A 20,397-nucleotide genomic window follows, 5' to 3' on the forward strand; every position below is an offset into this window, starting at 1 on the left:
ATGCTCGACCTTTCGGTCTCTTGTGTTCCGAGGCCATGTCTGTACATGCTAGGCTCGTCAAGTCAACCTAAGTGTTTCGCGTGTGTAAATCTGGCTTACACCCGTTGTATGTGAACGTAAGAATCTATCACACCCGATCATCACATGGTGCTTCGAAACGACGAACTTTCGCAACGGTGCACAGTTAGGGGGAACACTTTCTTGAAATTTTAATGAGGGATCATCTTATTTACTACCATCGTTCTAAGCAAATAAGATGCATAAACATGATAAACATCACATGCAATCAAATAGTGACATGATGTGGCCAATATCACATTGCTCCTTTTGATCTCCATCTTCGGGGCTCCATGATCATCATTGTCACCGGCATGACACCATGATCTCCATCATCGTGTCTCCATGAAGTTGTCTCGCCAACTTATTACTTCTACTACTATGGCTACCGGTTAGCAATGAAGTAAAGTAATTACATGGCGTTGTTCAATGACACGCAGGTCATACAATAAATAAAGACAACGCCTATGGCTCCTGCCGGTTGTCATACTCATCGACATGCAAGTCGTGATTCCTATTACAAGAACATGATCAATCTCATACATCACATATCATTCATCACATTCTTCTTGGCCATATCACATCACATAGCATACCCTGCAAAAACAAGTTAGACGTCCTCTAATTGTTGTTTGCATGTTTTACGTGGCTGCTATGGGTTTCTAGCAAGAACATTTCTTACCTACGCAAAACCACAACGTGATATGCCAATTGCTATTTACCCTTCATAAGGACCCTTTTCATCGAATCCGTTCCGACTAAAGTGGGAGAGACTGGCACCCGCTAGCCACCTTATGCACCAAGTGCATGTCAGTCGGTGGAACCTGTCTCACGTAAGAGTACGTGTAAGGTCGGTCCGGGCCGCTTCATCCCACAATACCGTCGAAACAAGATTGGACTAGTAACGGTAAGCATATTGAACAAAATCAACACCCACAACTACTTTGTGTTCTACTCATGCAAAGAATCTACGCAATAGACCTAGCTCATGATGCCGCTGTTGGGGAACGTAGCAGAAATTCAAAATTTTCCTACGAGTCACCAAGATCTATCTATGGAGAAACCAGCAACGAGGGGAAGGAGAGTGCATCTACATACCCTTGTAGATCGCTAAGCGGAAGCGTTCAAGAGAACGGGGTTGAAGGAGTCGTACTCATCGTGATCCAAATCACCGGAGATCCTAGTGCCGAACGGACGGCACCTCCGCGTTCAACACATGTACAGCCCGGTGACGTCTCCCATGCCTTGATGCAGCAAGGAGAGAGGGAGAGGTTGAGGAAGACTCCATCTAGTAGCAGCACAACGGCGTGGTGGTGATGGAGGAGCGTGGCAATCCTGCAGGGCTTCGCCAAGCACCACGGGAGAGGAGAAGGGAGAGAGGTAGGGCTGCGCCAGGGAGAGGTCAAAACTCATGTGTTGGCAGCCCTCAAGACCTCAACTATATATAGGGGAGAGGGAGGGGGGTGCTCCCCCTCTAAGGTTTCCACCCCAAGGGGTGCGGCAGCCCCAATCCCATCTAAGGGTGGCGGCCAAGGGGGGAAGAGGGGAAACTTGCCCCCCAAGTTAGGTGGAAGCACCCCCTCCCCAAACCCTAGGCGCCTTGGGCCCTTGTGGGGGGGCGCACCAGCTCACCTGGGGCTGGTCCCCTCCCACACTTGGCCCATGCAGCCCTCCGGGGATGGTGGCCCCACTTGGTGGACCCCCGGGACCCTCCCGGTGGTCCCGGTACGTTATAGATAAAACCCGAAACTTTTCCGGTGACCAAAACATGACTTCCCATATATAAATCTTTACCTCCGGACCATTCCGGAACTCCTCGTGACGTCCGGGATCTCATCCGGGACTCCGAACAACATTCGGTAACCACATACAAACTTCCTTTATAACCCTAGCGTCATCGAACCTTAAGTTTGTAGACCCTACGGGTTCGGGAACCATGCAGACATGACGGAGACGTTCTCCGGTCAATAACAAACAGCGGGATCTGGATAACCATGTTGGCTCCCACATGTTCCACGATGATCTCATCGGATGAACCACGATGTCAAGGACTCAATCAATCCCGTATACAATTCCCTTTGTCTAGCGGTATTGTACTTGCCCGAGATTCGATCGTCGGTATATCGATACCTTGTTCAATCTCATTACCGGCAAGTCTCTTTACTCGTTCCGTAACACATCATCCCGTGATCAACCCTTTGATCACATTGTGCACATTATGATGATGTCCTACCAAGTGGGCCCAGAGATACCTCTCCGTCACACGGAGTGACAAATCCCAGTCTCGATTCGTGCCAACCCAACAGACACTTTCGGAGATACCTGTAGTGCACCTTTATAGTCACCCAGTTACGTTGTGACGTTTGGTACACCCAAAGCATTCCTATGGTATCTGGGAGTTGCACAATCTCATGGTCTAAGGAAAAGATACTTGACATTAGAAAAGCTTTAGCATACGAACTACACGATCTTTGTGCTAGGCTTAGGATTGGGTCTTGTCCATCACATAATTTTGCTAATGATGTGATCCCGTTATCAACGACATCCAATGTCCATGGTCAGGAAACTGTAACCATCTATTGACCAAGGAGCTAGTCAACTAGAGGCTTACTAGGGACATGGTGTTGTCTATGTACCCACACATGTATCTGAGTTTCCTATCAATACAATTATAGCATGGATAATAAACGATTATTATGAACAAGGAAATATAATAATAACTAATTTATTATTGCCTCTAGGGCATATTTCCAACACCGCCCCCTTTCCTTCCCTCCCCCCTCTTCCTTCCTCCTTCCCCCTCTCTTCCCTTGTTGGAAACCTACTAGGAATAGGATTCCTAGTAGGAACCCTACTTGGGGCACGCCCCATGACGGCCGGACGGCCTTGCTCCTTGCTCCTTTATATACGGGGGCAGGGGGCACCCTAGGACACACAAGTTGGCAATTGTTTTAGCCATGTGCGGTGCCCCCCTTCATAGATTTCCACCTCGGTCATATCGTCGTAGTGCTTAGGCGAAGCCCTGCGCCGGTAACTCCATCATCACCGTCACCACTTCGTCGTGCTTATGAAACTCTCCCTCGACCTCAGATGGATCTAGAGTTCGTGGGACGTCACCGAGCTGAACATGTGCAGATCACGGAGGTGCCGTACCTTCAATGCTAGGATCGGTCGGATCATGAAGACGTACGACTACATCAACCGCGTTGTCATAACGCTTCCTCTTTCGGTCTACGTGGGTACGTAGACAACACTCCCCCCTCTCGTTGCTATGCATCACCTAGAGATAGATCTTTTGTGATCGTAGGATTTTTTTTTAAATTACTACATTCCCCAACAGTGGAATCCGAGCTAGGTCTATGTGTAGATGTTATATGCACGAGTAGAACACAAAGAGTTGTGGGCGATAATAGTCATACTGCTTACTAGCATGTGATACTTTGATTCGGCGGTATTGTTGGATGAAGCGGCTCAGACCGACATTATGCGTATGCTTACGCGAGACTGGTTCTACCGACGTGCTTCGCACATAGGTGGCTGGTGAGTGTTTGTTTCTCCTACTTTAGTTGAATCGAGTGTGGCTACGCCCGGTCCTTGTTGAAGGTTAAAACAGCACACTTGATGAAAAATCATTGTGGTTTTGATGTGTAGGTAAGAATGGTTCTTGCTAGAAGCCCGCAACAGCCACATAAAACTTGCAACAACAAAGTAGAGGACGTCTAACTTGTTTTTGCAGGGCTTGCTATGATGTGATATGGTCAAGGCGTGATGTGATATAATTTGTTGTATGAGATGATCATGTTTTGTCACAAAGTTATCGGCAATTGGCAGGAGCCATATGGTTGTTACTTTATTGTATGCAATGCAATCGCCATGTAATTGTTTTACTTTATAACTAAGCGGTAGCGATAGTCGTAGTAACAATAGTTGGCGAGACGACAACGATGCTACAATGGAGATCAAGGTGTCGTGCCGGTGACGTTGGAGATCATGACGATGCTTCGGTGATGGAGATCATGAGCAGAAGATGATGATGGCCATATCATGTCACATATTTTGATTGCATGTGATGTTTATCCTTTATGCATCTTATTTTTCTTAGAATGTCGGTAGCATTATAAGATGATCCCTTACTAAATTTCAAGGTATAAGTGTTCTCCCGGAGTATGCACCATTGCTACAGTTCGCCATGCAGAGACACCACGTGATGATCGGGTGTGATAAGCTCTACGTTCACATACAACGGGTGCAAGCAAGTTTTGCACACGTAGAATACTCGGGTTAAACTTGACGAGCCTAGCATATGCAGATATGGCCTCAGAACACTGAGACCGAAAGGTCGAGCATGAATCATATAGTAGATATAATCAACATAGTGATGTTCACCATTGAAAACTACTCCATCTCACGTGATGATCGGACATGGTTTAGTTGATTTGGATCACGTGATCACTTAGATGATTAGAGGGATATCTATCTAAGTGGGAGTTCTTAAGTAATATGATTAATTGAACTTTAATTTATCATGACACTACTAGGGAAAAGGCTAGCAGCAACACGGGTTTTAGGTGTATCAGCAGCGTGGGGACCGGCGCTACTAATAAGGCGCTACAGCTAATAGTTAGTAGTAGCGTGGGAGAAACCCGCGCTACTACTAACTTTGTTAGTAGTAGCGTGTGCCACCCACGCTACTGCTATTACAGACTCGCGCTACTACTAATGAAGTAGTAGTAGCGTGCCTACAACACCAGTGCTACTAGTATCCTAGATACTAGTAGGGCACTTTTTTCCCAACGCTACTAGTAGCAAATTAGGAATTAAAAAAAAATAGATGCAGTATTCATGAATGGAGATCAAAGACACGTCCAATGCAAAATAAATTTCACAGAACCATCTTAACACTTGCAGTGTTCATGGATGCAACATTCAACATCTCAACTCGAAGAGATCACGAGGACACACACAACCGTCATCAAAAGGTTGGTACCTTCTCTAGCGTTTCACCACCAACCTAACCAGACCACTTCTCTAGATGTATGTACAAAGCGTCGAGGTCCTCCACCTTGAGGAACTCCGGACGGTGGCGTCGTCCTCCACCTCGGTGACCTCCGAACGGTGGCGTCGAGGTCCTCCACCCTGGGGACCTCCTGCGTCGCAATCACCTGGACAATAATCTATATGATGCGGTCGCGGGGCTTCACGGTGAAGTCTGCCTCTGAGTAGTTGAAGAGCACGACTCCCATCGGGCCGGAGTAGTCCTCGTCGATCACCCTGCACCCAGTCGAGAAAGTGAAAACTTGTTAGTTAGCTCCTGCTTGCGCAGGGTTCGCAGAAGGGTCCGACCACTTCCAAAGATGATAATAAGATACAATAACTATGTCCAGATTTGCAAGATTGAAAATAAATTAAAAGAGAAATGTATTCAAGATAATAACACACAACAATTAGATTGAAAACAAAGAAAGCACCTGCGCACGCTGCCCTTGCCCCCGGTTACTGGCTATATCCCAGTCTTGCACGTCCTCAGCTAGGATTTCATGGTTGTTGAACCTTTTTGCTCTGCAGGGAAGCATTATGGACAAGATCAAAGACAGTTTAAGAGACAGATCATAATCCCAGTTCGCTACAAGATATCATTCCAGCATTAAATTACTGAAAATATCTTAATACAGGCGAACATGTGTTCACCTTTCTGATCTGTAGCAGCTTCACCTGCATCATATTTGGTTACACCTTCTGCCTTAGCCACACCGTTGACAACATCATGACGCTGTCTGTACATACTGGAACTGAACCACTTTGAATAATAAAAGCATCAGCAGGCAAAGACCAGAAGATCATAATCTATTGTCTCCAAGGGCTTAGATCTCAAAGAATATATAAGATGCGTATGCAAAATATGGCAAAAGGGGAACATACCATGCATGGAGTCGCTGTTATGAAATTTCAGTTATCTCATCAACCCATTACGTACTGTCCTTGATGACAATAAGGTCCAATTGTGTGTTCAATTAATAAAATTGATGGAAGAACAAAAGATTACTACCTGCAAATATGTAACGCTTGACAGGGGATTAGAGATAAATTACATGAGCAAAAACATATCTAGATCCCAACCACTTACTGTAGGTCATGTAGTGTATTCCATGGGTTGAGCAAAAACATACATCTACACTTATGAATCACGTGTGATGGAGATGACTGGTCGACTATACACTACATAGATGTCCTAACATCGACAGCAAGTCCTTCAGAAGAAACAATCAAATTATTAGCCTGATGACTAACCTGAAACTGAAAGCAACCGGCCAACCAAATGCAGATAGACATGTAACTAAATTATGCAACTGAACTTTTAGCAGGAAGCAAGCACTCACCAAAATTCAGACATGCATGTAACTAACTTCTGTAATAACTGAATTTAGCAGCAGGCGAGCACCCAACAAAATTCAGATAGGCATGTAACTAAATTCTAAACTGAATTTCTAGCAACAAGGAAGCACCCAACAAAAATGAGATAGGCATTATACTAGATTCTGCAATGCAATGTTTATCTTACTCAGAAGCAGAGCAGGTATCCACCAAAATTCAGTCTGACAGCTACATGTAACCCAAATTCAGACATACTACATGTAACCCAAATTCTTCTACAACTGAACTTGTAACCACAAAATTCAGACAAGCAAGCCACCAAATCAATTGGGTCATCAATGAGTCACCTGCAGCACGACGGAGTTGATGACATCCGCGTATCTGACGGCGAGGTTGAGGGACATACAGCGGGCGGGGGCCATGGCATAGCACCTGGTGCGGCCCCTCTCTACCTTGCCGAGCTTGTCGAGGTTGAGCACGACGACCATGGTGAGCATGACGGCGACGCCGGCACTAAGGGAGTGGCCCGTGAAGGTGAGCGTGTACGCGGGGTACGTACCGGTCGAGGAGGTCCCGGAGCAGGTCGCACTCCCTGTCGAGCACCCAGCCAGCGTAGCGGAGGAGGCTGTTGTGGACGTAGCCGCCGTCGAAGCGGCGCTTGCCGAGGCGGTTGTCGAGGAGCATGCGCGTGGTCGAGGTAGACGAGGTAGGGCGCGACCCGGCCCCCCATGTCGGCATAGGTGCAGCGGTGCATGACGTTTGAGGGGTTGAGGAGGAGGGGAGCCACGGCGAGGAGGTCCGGCGGGGCGTAGTTGGCCATGACGAGGCGACACATCCTGGGCATGGGCGCGAAGTCGGCGGCCGCGGCGTGGCCCCAGGTGGCGCTGTCGTGGTGGCCGGAGTGGACGCACCGCTTCCACGCACTGCGGCGGGGCATTGAGGAGAGGAGGTGGGAGCGGAGACTGGATTGGGGATCTGGATCGGGCGCTGAGTGTTTTTTCTAAGACATGTCGTGGGATGGTTGGTGGGGTGGGAGTAGATGCAGGTGGCAGCGTCGGGTTTATAACCCGCGCTACTACTATCGACTTAGTAGTAGCGTGGGTTTATAACCCACGCTATTACTCCGGCTAGTCCCGGGAGGCACAGTGGAAATAACTTAGTAGTAGCGAGGGGTAAAAACCCGCGCTGCTACTATCATGTTATTAGTAGCGCGGTTTTCTCAAGCTCGCTACTACTAATTAGCAGTAGTGTTTGTTTTTAAACCGCGCTGCTGCTAAGATTCTGTGTATAAGGTTTTCCCTAGTAGTGTGAACTTAGCACCTGATAGTATCTCGCATATCTATGTTGTTGTAGATCAATGGCCCGTGCTACCGTTCCTTTGAATTTTAATGTGTTCCTAAAGAAAGCTAAGTTGAAAGATGATGACAACAACTACACGGACTGGGTCCATAACTTGAGGTTTATCCTCATTGTTGCACAGAAGAATTACGTCCTGGAAGCACCGTTGGGTGCTAGGCCTGCTGTAGATGCTACTGATGACGTTAAGAACGTCTGACAGAGCAAAGCTGATGACTACTCGATAGTTCAGTGTGCCATACTTTACGGCTTAGAATCGGTACCTCAAAGAAGTTTTGAACGTCATGGAGCATATGAGATATTCCAAGAGTTGAAGTTAATATTTCAAGCAAATGCCCGAGTTGAGAGATATGAAGTCTCTAACAAGTTCTACAACTGCAAAATGGAGGAGAATAGTTCTGTCAGTGAACACATACTCAGAATGTCTGGGTACCATAATCACTTGACTCAACTGGGAGTTGATCTTCCAGTTGATTGTGTCATTGACAGAGTTCTTCAATCACTACCACCAAGCTATAAAGGCTTTGTGATGAACTATAATATGCAAGGGATGAACAAGACTATTCCCGAGCTCTTCGCGGTGCTAAAGGCCGCGGAGGTAGAAATCAAAAAGGAGCATCAAGTGTTGATGGTCAATAAGACCACTAGTTTCAAGAAAAAGGGCAAAGGGAAGAAGGGGAACTTCAAGAAGAACGTCAAAAAGGTTGCTGCTCAAGAGAAGAAACCCAAGTCTGGACCTAAGCTTGAGACTGAGTGCTTCTACTGCTAAGGGACTGGTCACTGGAAGCGGAACTGCCCCAAGTATTTGGCGGATAAGAAGGATGGCAAAGTGAAAGGTATATTTGATATACATGTTATTGATGTGTACTTAACTAATGCTCGCAGTAGCGCTTGGGTATTTGATGCTGGTTCTGTTGCTCATATTTGCAACTCGAAACAGGGGCTACGGATTAAGAGAAGATTGGCTAAGTACGAGGTGATGATGCATGTGGGAAATGGTTCCAAAGTCAATGTGACTGCGGTCGGCACGATACCTCGACATCTACCTTCGGGATTAGTTTTAGATCTGAATAATTGTTATTCGGTGCCAGCGTTGAGCATGAACATTATATCTGGATCTTGTTTGATGCGAGACGGTTATTCATTTAAATCAGAGAATAATGGTTGTTCTACTTATATGAGTAATATCTTTTATGGTCATGCACCCCTGCTGAGTAGTCTATTTTTGTTGAATCTCGATAGTAGTGATACACATATTCATAGTGTTGAAGCCAAGATACAAGTATAATAATGATAGTGCAACTTATTTGTGGCACTGCCATTTGGGTCATATCAGTGTAAAGGGCATGAAGAAATTCCATGCTGATGGACTTTTGGAATCACTTGATTGTGAATCACTCGGTGCTTGCGAACCGTGCCTTATGGGCAAGATGACTAAAACTCCATTCTCCGGAACAATGGAACGAGCTACTGACTTATTGGAAATAATACATACCGATGTATGCGGTCCAATGAGTATTGAGGCTCGTGGTGGGTATCGTTATTTTCTTACCTTCACAGATGATTTGAGCAGATATGGTTATATCTACTTATTGAAACATAAGTCTAAAACTTTTGAAAAGTTCAAAGAATTTCAGAGTGAAGTGGAAAATCATTGTAACAAGAAAACAAAGTTTCTACGATCTGATCGTGGAGGAGAATATTTGAGTTACGAGTTTGGTCTTCATCCGAAACAACATGGGATAGTTTCACAATTAATGCCACTTGGAACACCACAGCGAAATGGTGTGTCCGAATGTCGTAACCGTACTTTATTAGATATGGTGCGATCTATGATGTATCTTACTGATTTACCGCTATCATTTTGGGGTTATGCTTTAGAGATGGCTGCATTCACTTTAAATAGGGCACCATCAAAATCCGCTGAGACGACGCCTTATGAACTGTGGTTTGGCAAGAAACCAAAGTTGTCATTTCTTAAAGTTTGGGGCTGCGATGCTTATGTGAAAAAGCTTCAACCTGATAAGCTCGAACCCAAATCGGAGAAGTGCGTCTTCATAGGATACCCAAAGGAAACTGTTGGGTACACCTTCTATCACAGATCCAAAGGCAAAATCTTTGTTGCTCAGAATGGATCCTTTCTAGAGAAGGAGTTTCTCTCGAAATAAGTGAGTGGGAGGAAAGTAGAACTTGATGAGGTAATTGTACCTTCTCCCTTATTGGAAAGTAGTTCATCACAGAAATCATTTCCAGTGATTCCTACACCAATTAGTGAGGAAGTTAATGATGATGATCATGAAACTTCAGATCAAGTTAGTACGGAACTTCATAGGTCTTCCAGAGTAAGATCGGCACTAGAGTGGTATGGTATTCCTGTTCTGGAAGTCATGTTACTAGACCATGTTGAACCTACAAACTATGAGCAAGCGATGATGAGCCTAGATTCTGCGAAATGGCTTGAAGCCATGAAATCTGAGATGGGATCCATGTATGAGAACAAACTATGGACTTTGGTGGACTTGCCCAATGATCGGCAAGCCATAGAAAATAAATGAATCTTTAAGAAGAAGACCGATGCAGACGGTAATGTTACTGTTTACAAAGCTCGACTTGTTGCGAAAGGTTTTCGACAAGTTCAAGGAGTTGACTATGATGAGACTGGTGCAAGCCTCTCAGAGTTGGAATAAATACTTTGATAGTGTGATCAAAGCATATGGTTTTATACAAACTTTTGGAGAAGCCTATATTTACAAGAAAGTGAGTGGGAGCTCTGTAGAATTTCTAATCTTATATGTAGATGACATATTGTTGATTGAAAATGATATAGAATTTTTGGATAGCATAAAGGGATACCTGAATAAGAGTTTTTCTATGAAAGACCTCGAAGAAGCTGCTTACATATTGGGCATCAAAGTCTATAGAGATAGATCAAGACGCTTAATTGGACTTCCACAAAGCACATACCTTGATAAAGTTTTGAAGAAGTTCAAAATGGATCAGTCAAAGAAAGGGTTCTTGCCTGTGTTACTGATACGTCTCCGTCGTATCTACTTTTCCAAACACTTTTGCCCTTGTTTTGCAATCTAGCTTGCATGATTTGAATGGAACTAACCCGGACTGACGCTGTTTTCAGCAGAACTTCCATGGTGTTATTTTTGTGCAGAAATAAAAGTTCTCAGAATGACCTGAAAAATCCACGGAGCAACTGCATCGGTCTTCTTCTTTGATAGTGTGATCAAAGCATATGGTTTTATACAAACTTTTGGAGAAGCCTATATTTACAAGAAAGTGAGTGGGAGCTCTGTAGAATTTCTAATCTTATATGTAGATGACATATTGTTGATTGAAAATGATATAGAATTTTTGGATAGCATAAAGGGATACCTGAATAAGAGTTTTTCTATGAAAGACCTCGAAGAAGCTGCTTACATATTGGGCATCAAAGTCTATAGAGATAGATCAAGACGCTTAATTGGACTTCCACAAAGCACATACCTTGATAAAGTTTTGAAGAAGTTCAAAATGGATCAGTCAAAGAAAGGGTTCTTGCCTGTGTTACTGATACGTCTCCGTCGTATCTACTTTTCCAAACACTTTTGCCCTTGTTTTGCAATCTAGCTTGCATGATTTGAATGGAACTAACCCGGACTGACGCTGTTTTCAGCAGAACTTCCATGGTGTTATTTTTGTGCAGAAATAAAAGTTCTCAGAATGACCTGAAAAATCCACGGAGCAACTTTTCAGAATAAATAAAAAATACTGGTGAAAGAATCAACGTCAGGGGGTTCACACCCTGTCCACGAGGGTGGGGGGCGCGCCTCTCCCCTAGGGCACGGCCCCAGCCTAGTGGGCCCCCTGGACGTCCACCGACCTCAACTCCAAATCCATATATTTGCTTTCGCGGAGAAGAAAACCAGAGAGAAAGTTTCATCATGTTTTACGATAAGGAGCCACCGCCAAGCCCTAATCTCTCTCGGGAGGGCTGATCTGGAGTCCGTTCGAGGCTCCGGAGAGGGGGATTCGTCACCGTCGTCATCATCAACCATCCTCCATCACCATATTCATGATGCTCACCACCGCGCGTGAGTAATTCCATCGTACGCTTGCTGGACGTTTATGGGTTGGATGAGATTTACCATGTAATCAAGTTAGTTTTGTTAGGGTTTGATTCCTAGTATCCACTATGTTCTGAGATTGATGTTCTTATGACTTTGCTATGCTTAATGCTTGTCACTAGGGCCTAAGTGCCATGATTTCAGATCTGAACCTATTATGTTTTCATGAATATATGTGAGTTCTTGATCCTATCTTGAATGTCTATAGTCACCTATTATGTGTTATGATCCGACAACCATGAAGTGACAATAATCGGGATACTTCTCGGTGATGACCGTAGTTTGAGGAGTTCATGTATTCACTAAGTGTTAATGCTTTGGCCCGGTACTCTATTAAAAGGAGGCCTTAATATCCCTTAGTTTCCATTAGGACCCCGCTGCCACGGGAGGGTAGGAAAAAAGATGGCATGCAAGTTCTTTTCCATAAGCACGCATGACTATATTCGGAATACATGCCTACATTACATTGATGAACTAGAGCTAGTTTTGTGTCACCCTATGTTATAACTATTACTTGAGGAATCGCATCTGACATAATTATCCATCACTGATCCAATGCCTACAAGCTTTTCACATATTGTGCTTTGCTTATTTACTTTACCGTAGCCGCTATTACAATTACTACAAAACTGCTACCATTACTTTTGCCACTTTTACCGTTACTTCCATACTACTTTGCTACTAAATACTTTGCTGCAGATACTAAGTTATCCACGTGTGGTTGAATTGACAACTCAACTGCTAATACTTGAGAATATTCTTTGGCTCCCCTTGTGTCGAATCAATAAATTTGGGTTGAATACTCTACCCTCGAAAACTGTTGCGATCCCCTATACTTTCGGGTTATCAAGACTATTTTCTGGCGCCGTTGCCGGGGAGCATAGCTTTATTCTTTGAGTCACTTGGGATTTATATCTGCTGATCATTATGAGGAACTTGAAAGATGAAAGAACTAAGATTTATCCCTCAACTATGAGGGGAGGTAAGGAACTGCCATCTAGCTCTGCACTAGATTCTCCTTCTGTTATGAGTAAACTTGCGACACCTAAACCTACTTCTGATATTAATTCTGATATGTCGCATGTTATTGATGATGCCACTTCTACTATGCATGATACTTATGATGAAGCTACTTCTGTGCTTGATACTACTGTGCCATTAGGTGAATTTCTTAATGAACAACTTGCTAGGGTTAGAGAGAATGAAATTCTTGAAAATGAAATTATTGAAGATAGTGATGATGAAGGTTCTCCCCCTAAATATGAATTGCCTATTGTTCCCGAGGGTTATGTTATGGATGAAGAAATTGCTAGAGATTTTCTTGCTTGCAATGATAGATCTCATCTTAAGAGGTTATTAGCTAAACTGAAACAGAAAACTCTGAATGCTAGAATGAAATATGACCCTGCTTTTGCTACTTCACCTATCTTTGTTACTGATAAGGATTATGATTTCTATGTCGATCCTGAGATAATTACTTTGGTTGAAACTGATCCTTTTTATGGCTATGAATCTGAAATTGTTGTGGCACATCTTACTAAATTGAATGATATAGCCACCCTGTTCACTAATGATGAGAAATCTTGCTACTATTATATCCTTAAGATATTTCCATTCTCATTAAAGGGTGATGCTAAAACTTGGTTTAATTCTCTTGATCCTGGTTGTGTGCGTAGTCCCCAGGATATGATTTATTACTTCTCTGCTAAATATTTCCCTGCTTATAAGAAGCAAGTTGCCTTGAGGGAAATATATAATTTTGTGCAAATCAAAGAAGAGAGTCCCCCACAAGCTTGGGGGAGGCTTCTCCGATTACTTAATGTTTTTCCTGATCATCCTCTTAAGAAAAATGAAATACTTGATATCTTTTATAATGGACTAACCGATGCTTCCAAGGACCACTTGGATAGTTGTGCTGGTTGTGTTTTGAGGGAAAGAACAATCGATCAAGCTGAATTGCTATTGAATAATATGTTGACTAATGAAAATAATTGGACTCTTCCTGAACCAACTCCCGATCCAACTCCTAAACCAACTCCGAAGAAAAGGGGTGTTCTATTTCTCAGTCCTGAAGATATGCAAGAGGCAAAGAAATCTATGAAAGAAAAAGGTATTAAAGCTGAAGATGTTAAGAATTTACCTCCTGTTGAAGAAATATATGGTCTTAATATACCACCTATTGAAGAAACACATGGTCTTCATAACCTGACACATGTAGTCAAGGTAATTTCTCTCTATAGATATGATAAAGTTGAAATCCTGTCTACTAAGTTTGCTAGCCAATGTTTGGATGAATTTGATGACTTTATGGCTAGACAAGAAAACTTCAATGCTTATGTTGGTAGAGAATTAAAGAGTAATTCTTACATGATTGGATGCTTGAGTGATTATATGGCTAGAGTTAAAGGTGAACTTAAACTCATTAGTAAATATGTTTCTATGGTTACCACTCAAGCAGAACAAGTACTTAAGGCTCAAAGTGATTTTCTTGATGAATTAAATAATAAACATGATTTTGCTGTTAGAGTGGCTACTAGAACTGGTAAAATGACTCAGGAACCTTTGTATCATGAACGCCACCCTAAGAGAATTGAGAAAGATTCTCAGAGAAATAATTTAGATGCACCTAGTCATTCTAAAAGGAAGAAAAAGAAAAATGATAGGACTTTGCATGCTTCTACTGAACCTGTTGCAGACACACCTGAGAATCCCAATGATATTTCTATTTTTGATGCTGAAACACAATCTGGTGATGACATGAACCTAGTGATAATGTTAATGTTGATGCTCAACCTAGCAATAATAATGGTGTAGAGATTGAACTTCACTAGTAGAAAACACCTATTAGTCCCGGTTCGTAAGGGCCTTTAGTCCCGGTTCATGAACCGGGACTAATGGGTCGTTACTAATACCTCCACCCATTAGTCCCGGTTCAAACATGAACCAGGACCAATGTGCCTCCACGTGGCCCTGTGCGCCGAGCCCAGTCAGGGGGCCTTTGGTCCCGGTTGGTGGCTCCAACCGGGACCAAAAGGCATCCACGCGTCTGCATTCCAGTGGCTGGGTTTTTTTTGAAAGGAGGGGGGTTGGGGGTTTTGGGGGGTTAATTTAGGTGTTTCATATATTGTGTTAGCTAGCTAATTAATAGAGAGAAGTGTCCTCTCTTATGTCCGTGCTTGGTCGACGCTATGTACTATATATACATAAGTGATCGAGAGAACCATTTAGTACAGAAGTTCGTCATGCATATCGAGAGAAGTGATTGATCGACCTCTCCTTCTCCGAGAGATTGGTCGAACAACAAGTTTTCGTATCATGTATCCGACGCTACTGGCTACATACATGTACAATATGTATAAGATCTCTTAATTACAAACCCCTAGCATTTGAAATCAATTTCCACATGGTATTCTCCGGCTTTAATGATGATGTGTTCAAGAAAGAATCCCGCCAATTCCTCTTGAATTGCTTTCATGCGATCTGGTTCTAGGAGTTCATCCCGCATCTGCCACGTCTAATTTGAAGAAGGGGGTTAATTAATACATATATATGAATGAAACTCAATATAAATGATGGTGTAATGAAATGAAATTGTGAATATTATTGCTTACGCACTTCATATTGTCTTCTAGAGTAGCCCCGCTTGTTTTTCAAAGTCGCTGTGTGGATGAACTCGCACACGTAGTATCCACAGAAATCATTCCCTTCCTCCTGCCACAAGCACTTTACGAGAAATAGAGGTCAATCAAACTGATAATGAAGCATTATAAATGGCATTGATGAAAGTATAGCTATAGAATCAATGGGAGATGTGCGCAACATGCTAGCCAGTAGTACTTACTTTCGGGTATGTATATCGCAGCTCCTTCGGCAGTCCCGGAGCTTCTGTGGTGAACTGTTTCCAAACCCTGTAAGACAAAAAAAATAATAATTATTACTTGAGATATCAGGAAATGAACAAAAAGTTGCCGATATGGTGCGATAATGATCGATTGAACTTACTTGCCGAGCATTTCAGTGATGTCCGCATAGGTTTCGGGATCTTTCCGTCTGGAGTCTAAGACGGTTACTAGTCCACGCTCAAGCTTAATCTCCAAAAGAATATAGTGGTACCTGCGCACGCATGCATAACTCATCAATTACATTACTATAACCTCGCTCGAGTAATAAGGGAAACCGAATATGCACACGACAGTAACACTCACGGGCCGTTGTAAGGAAAGAGTATGGTATCTTTGTTTTGATTTTTGATCAACGATTGTAGCAATTTGTCCTCGGCCTCTTTGACGTTCTTTTCAACTAGAAATACATCTATGATATTTGTGTTAATGAACCCAATATCATAAATTTCTTGTTTTTTGCACTCGACGATCTTCAATCTGCATAATATATTGAGGATAATTAATTATAAATACATGCAATGAAAGAGCCGAGCTATATATAGAGACTTAATGACAGAAATAGTACTTACAAGCAGTAGCAAAAGACCATTAATTTATCGAGGGCCTTTTGATTGAAGAACTCGAAGAACTCCTCAAATGGAACACTCAATAGATCATTTGAAACGAGGTCGTGCTCCTCTTTAATGTTCAGATACAAACTGTTCTTCCCCTCAAACTCTCTGCAGGTTTTCATGTACCAACTATGGAATCTTCGCATCATTGTTGTCAGAGATTTTTCATCTTTGACGAGAGGCTTCCCGTACTCGTATCTGTGTTCGTCCACCTCCATGAAATCAGGAAGTGCATCGTCAGGCAGGTAATCTTCAAGATTGCCATAACCGGGCACCATCCCCGGAGCATTAGACACATTAAGCGGGGGGCACGATTGCTGTGCTTGTTCGCCGAGCTGGGAATTTTTTTCCCCTTTGCTCATTCTTTTAACCTTTTATCACTGACAGTAGTTCCCGACCGCTTGGCTTGGAGATATGTCTGTTCAGTAATGCGCTCATAGTTGGTTCTCAGCGGAGACTTTGGTGGTTTCCTCAGGGCATCGATAGTGCGCTTTGCTTTCACCGGATCTACCTTCTCCTCCGGAGGTGGATGTCTCTTTGCTTTCACCCCTTCAAAGAACTCCTTCAAGTGGGTCCGCACAATCGTATTGTTTTCCTCCTCGGACCTCTTGTACGGTAACTTCTCTAGAGGCTTGAGAGATGATGGACCGTATTTGTATTGCCTCCCGCCTCTGGTTGTGCTGCTAGACGCCGGAGCAGACGAAGCGGCTGCAGCGTCTGTCTTCTTTCGTGCTTGCTTACGAGGCGGAGGAGAAGGAGTACGACGCGCCGGAGCAGCCGGGGTGGCGGCGGGTCTCTTCCGCCCTTGCTGGCAAGGCGGAGAAGGAGGAGGCTGCTGGCTGCTCGGGAGCACCGGCGCAGGCGGAGAAGGAGGCGGAGTGCCGCCACGCATCGGAGAAGGAGGCGGAGTGCCGCCACGCGTGCCCTGATCATCACTCACCAGAGGAGGAGGTGGTGGAGGAGGCGGAGTGCCCTGACTCGCCGGAGAAGGAGGAGGAGGCGGAGGCGTCCAGTTCGGAAGGTTGATGAGCTCCTTCCGCCATAGGCATGGAGTCTTCAGAGCAGAACCCAGCCTAGTCTCCCCTTCACCGGTAGGGTGCTCAAGCGGGAGGTCCTCAAATCCCTCCGTTATTTCATCCACCATCACCTTAGCATATCCTTCTAGAATCGGCTGGCAGTTATAAGTTGTGCCGGGTCCACTAGGATAAACTTGGCCAACAGCCGCCTTGACCTTCAAATTCATCCATCGCGCCATAATGTGGCAACTTTGAGACTCCGTGATACCATCCACGGGATAGCTGGCAGGAGCCGTCAAGACATGCTCTGGCTGAAGCAGCTCGGTGGAAGCCACACCGCTTCTCCGCTGAGAAGGCGGGGTGGCTTCGGGGGAAGCTTCGGCAGGTCGTTTGTTGCGATCTGCTGCTTCTCGTTCCTCTTCTCGATCCTCTAGCCCCATTACCCTTTCGTGCAGCACCTGCAGTTGGTCCTGCTCCAGTTTCTTCCTCCTCTCGTGGGTTTTGTAACCCCCTGCGTCCGGAAAAACAACCTTCCACGGAATGGAGCCTGGCGTGCCTCGTCTCCATCCAGGGTGCTCAGGATTCCCAGGGGCCATTGTGAGCTCGTCCTTCTCCCTGTTTGGAAGGAACATCCCTCGCTGCGCTGCAGCGATATAGTGTCGAAGGTTCTTGACTGGTATTTACAGTTGCTCGTCCGTCCACTGGCACTTCCCTGTTACAGGGTCCAAGGTTCCGCCAACCCCGAAGAACCAAGTCCGGCAACGGTCTGGCCAGTACATTGTCTCTGGTTCTATCCCTTTTTCAAGCAGATCATGCTCAGCCTTGGACCACTTAGGTCGGGCTTTGAGGTAGCCACCTGACCCCGTGCGATGGTGAAGCTTCTTCTTCGCAGCATTTTCCTTGTTTCTCACCGACATCTTCTTACTCTTTTCCGATCTCTTGTGGGCCACAAATGCGGGCCAGTGATCTTTGATCTTCTCATATTTAACGATGAATTCTGGTGTCTTTTTTTTGACAAACTGGTTCATCTCTTTCCTCCACCTCCTCATTAGGGTTGCCATCTTCTTAAGAGCACAAGACTTGATTAATTGCTCTTTAACTGGATTCTCCGGATCCTCCTCTGGAGGTAGGGTGAAATTTGCCTTCAGCTCAGTCCAAAGATCTTCTTTCTGCATATCATTGACATAAGACACCTCAGGGTCTTCCTCCTTAGGCTTATACCATTGCTGGATGCTGATCGGGATCTTGTCCCTAACAAGAACCCCACACTGAGCAGAAAATGCCTTCCTTGTCTGGATGGGTTCAATCGGTTCGCCGTCGGGCGCGATTTCTATGATCTCAAACTTTTCATCCGAGCTCAACTTTTTCTTCGGGCCTCGTCTCCTTACCGTAGTTGTGCTCGATCTGGAGGGCTAGAAATTATAAGGAAGAAAGACAAGAGTAATTAATATGTGTACATATACCAAAACAATGGAAGCATCAATTAACTAGTCAGCACGGGCTTAACTAATATATATATACCTAGCTGGACTCGGTTCGGTCACCGGAGCAGTCAGCACGGTCTCCTTCTTGTCCTCCATTGTGTCACTGGAGCCATCATGAACATAGTCCTCTTCTTGTACCGACATTAATGGGCCGAAGCCATCATGAACATAGCCCTCTTCTTCACCCAGTCCTTCCAGTTGACCATCGGTGTCGAGGAGAAATGACGCAACATCATCACTTCCATTTGCAATTATGTCCCCAACATCGGTTCTGTTTCTTCGTCTCGGGAGTGCTCCATAGTTTCTGCAAATATTTATAACATGTCAATTATTATTCAAACATGGTACAGATGGATATATATATATATATATATATATATATATATATTAGTGGCAAACATAGAACTAGCTAGCTAATCACAATAAGGAATCACGTTAGTGGCCTCGACGCTGCTTCTCTAGGGTTTGGGGTCGCCTCGACACAACGGTTCAAGGGTTTGGGGTGGCCTCGACGACAATGCTCTTTTAACTTGGTAAATTTGGGTGTCCTCGAGAGAGTTAATTTGTCGGGTAGGGGCGTGGCGGGAGGGGGTAGGAGACCAACATCATTTTCTCTCTAGGGTTTGGGTGTCCTCGAGAGTTTTGGTCGAGCGAGAGGGCCGAGGGCCGGGGGGTGCTGCCGTTGTATAAATTATCACATTCGAGAGGGGTTATATATATCGACCGCCCCTCATGTCGAAGCTATCTAGAGAGGGTTATATCGACAACGACGCGACATACATATACATGGGAAAATAATGTTATCGGGGAGGGGGTATCGGTACCACCCCCTCGTGTTGAAGTTTCTTCTTTCTCCTCTATTCCTTTCTTTCTTCTTCTACTTTTCTTTTTCTTCTTCTCCCTCGAGAAAGGAAAATAATTAAGGAAAAGGAAGAAAAGAGGAAGAAGGAAGAAGGAAGAAGAAGAAGAAAAAAAAGAAGAAAAAAAAGGCGAGAAGAAGAAAGGAATAGAGGAGAAGAAGAAAAAATAGAATTTTTTTCTTCTACTTTTTCTTCTTCTCCTCTATTCCTTTATTCTTCTCCTCTTCTTTTTCTTCTTTTTTCCTCTTCTTATTTATTTCTCCTCTTCTTCCTCTCTTCTTTTTCTCCTTTCTTCCTCTTCTTATTTTCCTTTTTCCTCTCATTCTTTTTCTTCTTGTTCTTCCTTCTTCCTTCTTACTTCTTCCTTCCTTCTTCCTCTTTTCTTCCTTTTCCTTATTTTACTTTCTCCTCTACACTAACCTAAAATGCACTAACCTAAAATCGATATCTACTAACAACCTAAATATAAAATTAATACATATATGAAAAAACATATATAAACAAAAAAATGCTATGAACATTATATTCATACATACATATATAGCCACATCCATTCATCATATATATAGCTACCACATACATATATACATTATATATATGAAAAAAATGCAATGAACAAAAAAA

The 20,397-nt window shown here is 44.0% G+C and overlaps 1 long non-coding RNA gene and 1 pseudogene across 1 annotated transcript; both read right to left on the reverse strand.

The window, feature by feature from the left end:
• Nucleotides 1-5,537: 5,537 nt before the first annotated feature.
• Nucleotides 5,538-6,357, reverse strand: LOC123083059 (uncharacterized). Its single transcript, XR_006439195.1, has 3 exons — nt 5,977-6,357; nt 5,746-5,827; nt 5,538-5,616 (listed from the first exon to the last, which is right to left on the reverse strand). It is a non-coding gene; the product is annotated as an uncharacterized lncRNA (long non-coding RNA).
• A 27-nt stretch (nt 6,358-6,384) lies between these two features.
• On the reverse strand, nt 6,385-7,442 carry LOC123083058 (uncharacterized; annotated as a pseudogene).
• Between the last annotated feature and the right edge of the window lie 12,955 nt (nt 7,443-20,397).

The sequence above is a fragment of the Triticum aestivum genome, chromosome 4A, assembly GCF_018294505.1.
Source record: "Triticum aestivum cultivar Chinese Spring chromosome 4A, IWGSC CS RefSeq v2.1, whole genome shotgun sequence".
Taxonomy (NCBI): Eukaryota; Viridiplantae; Streptophyta; class Magnoliopsida; order Poales; family Poaceae; genus Triticum; species Triticum aestivum.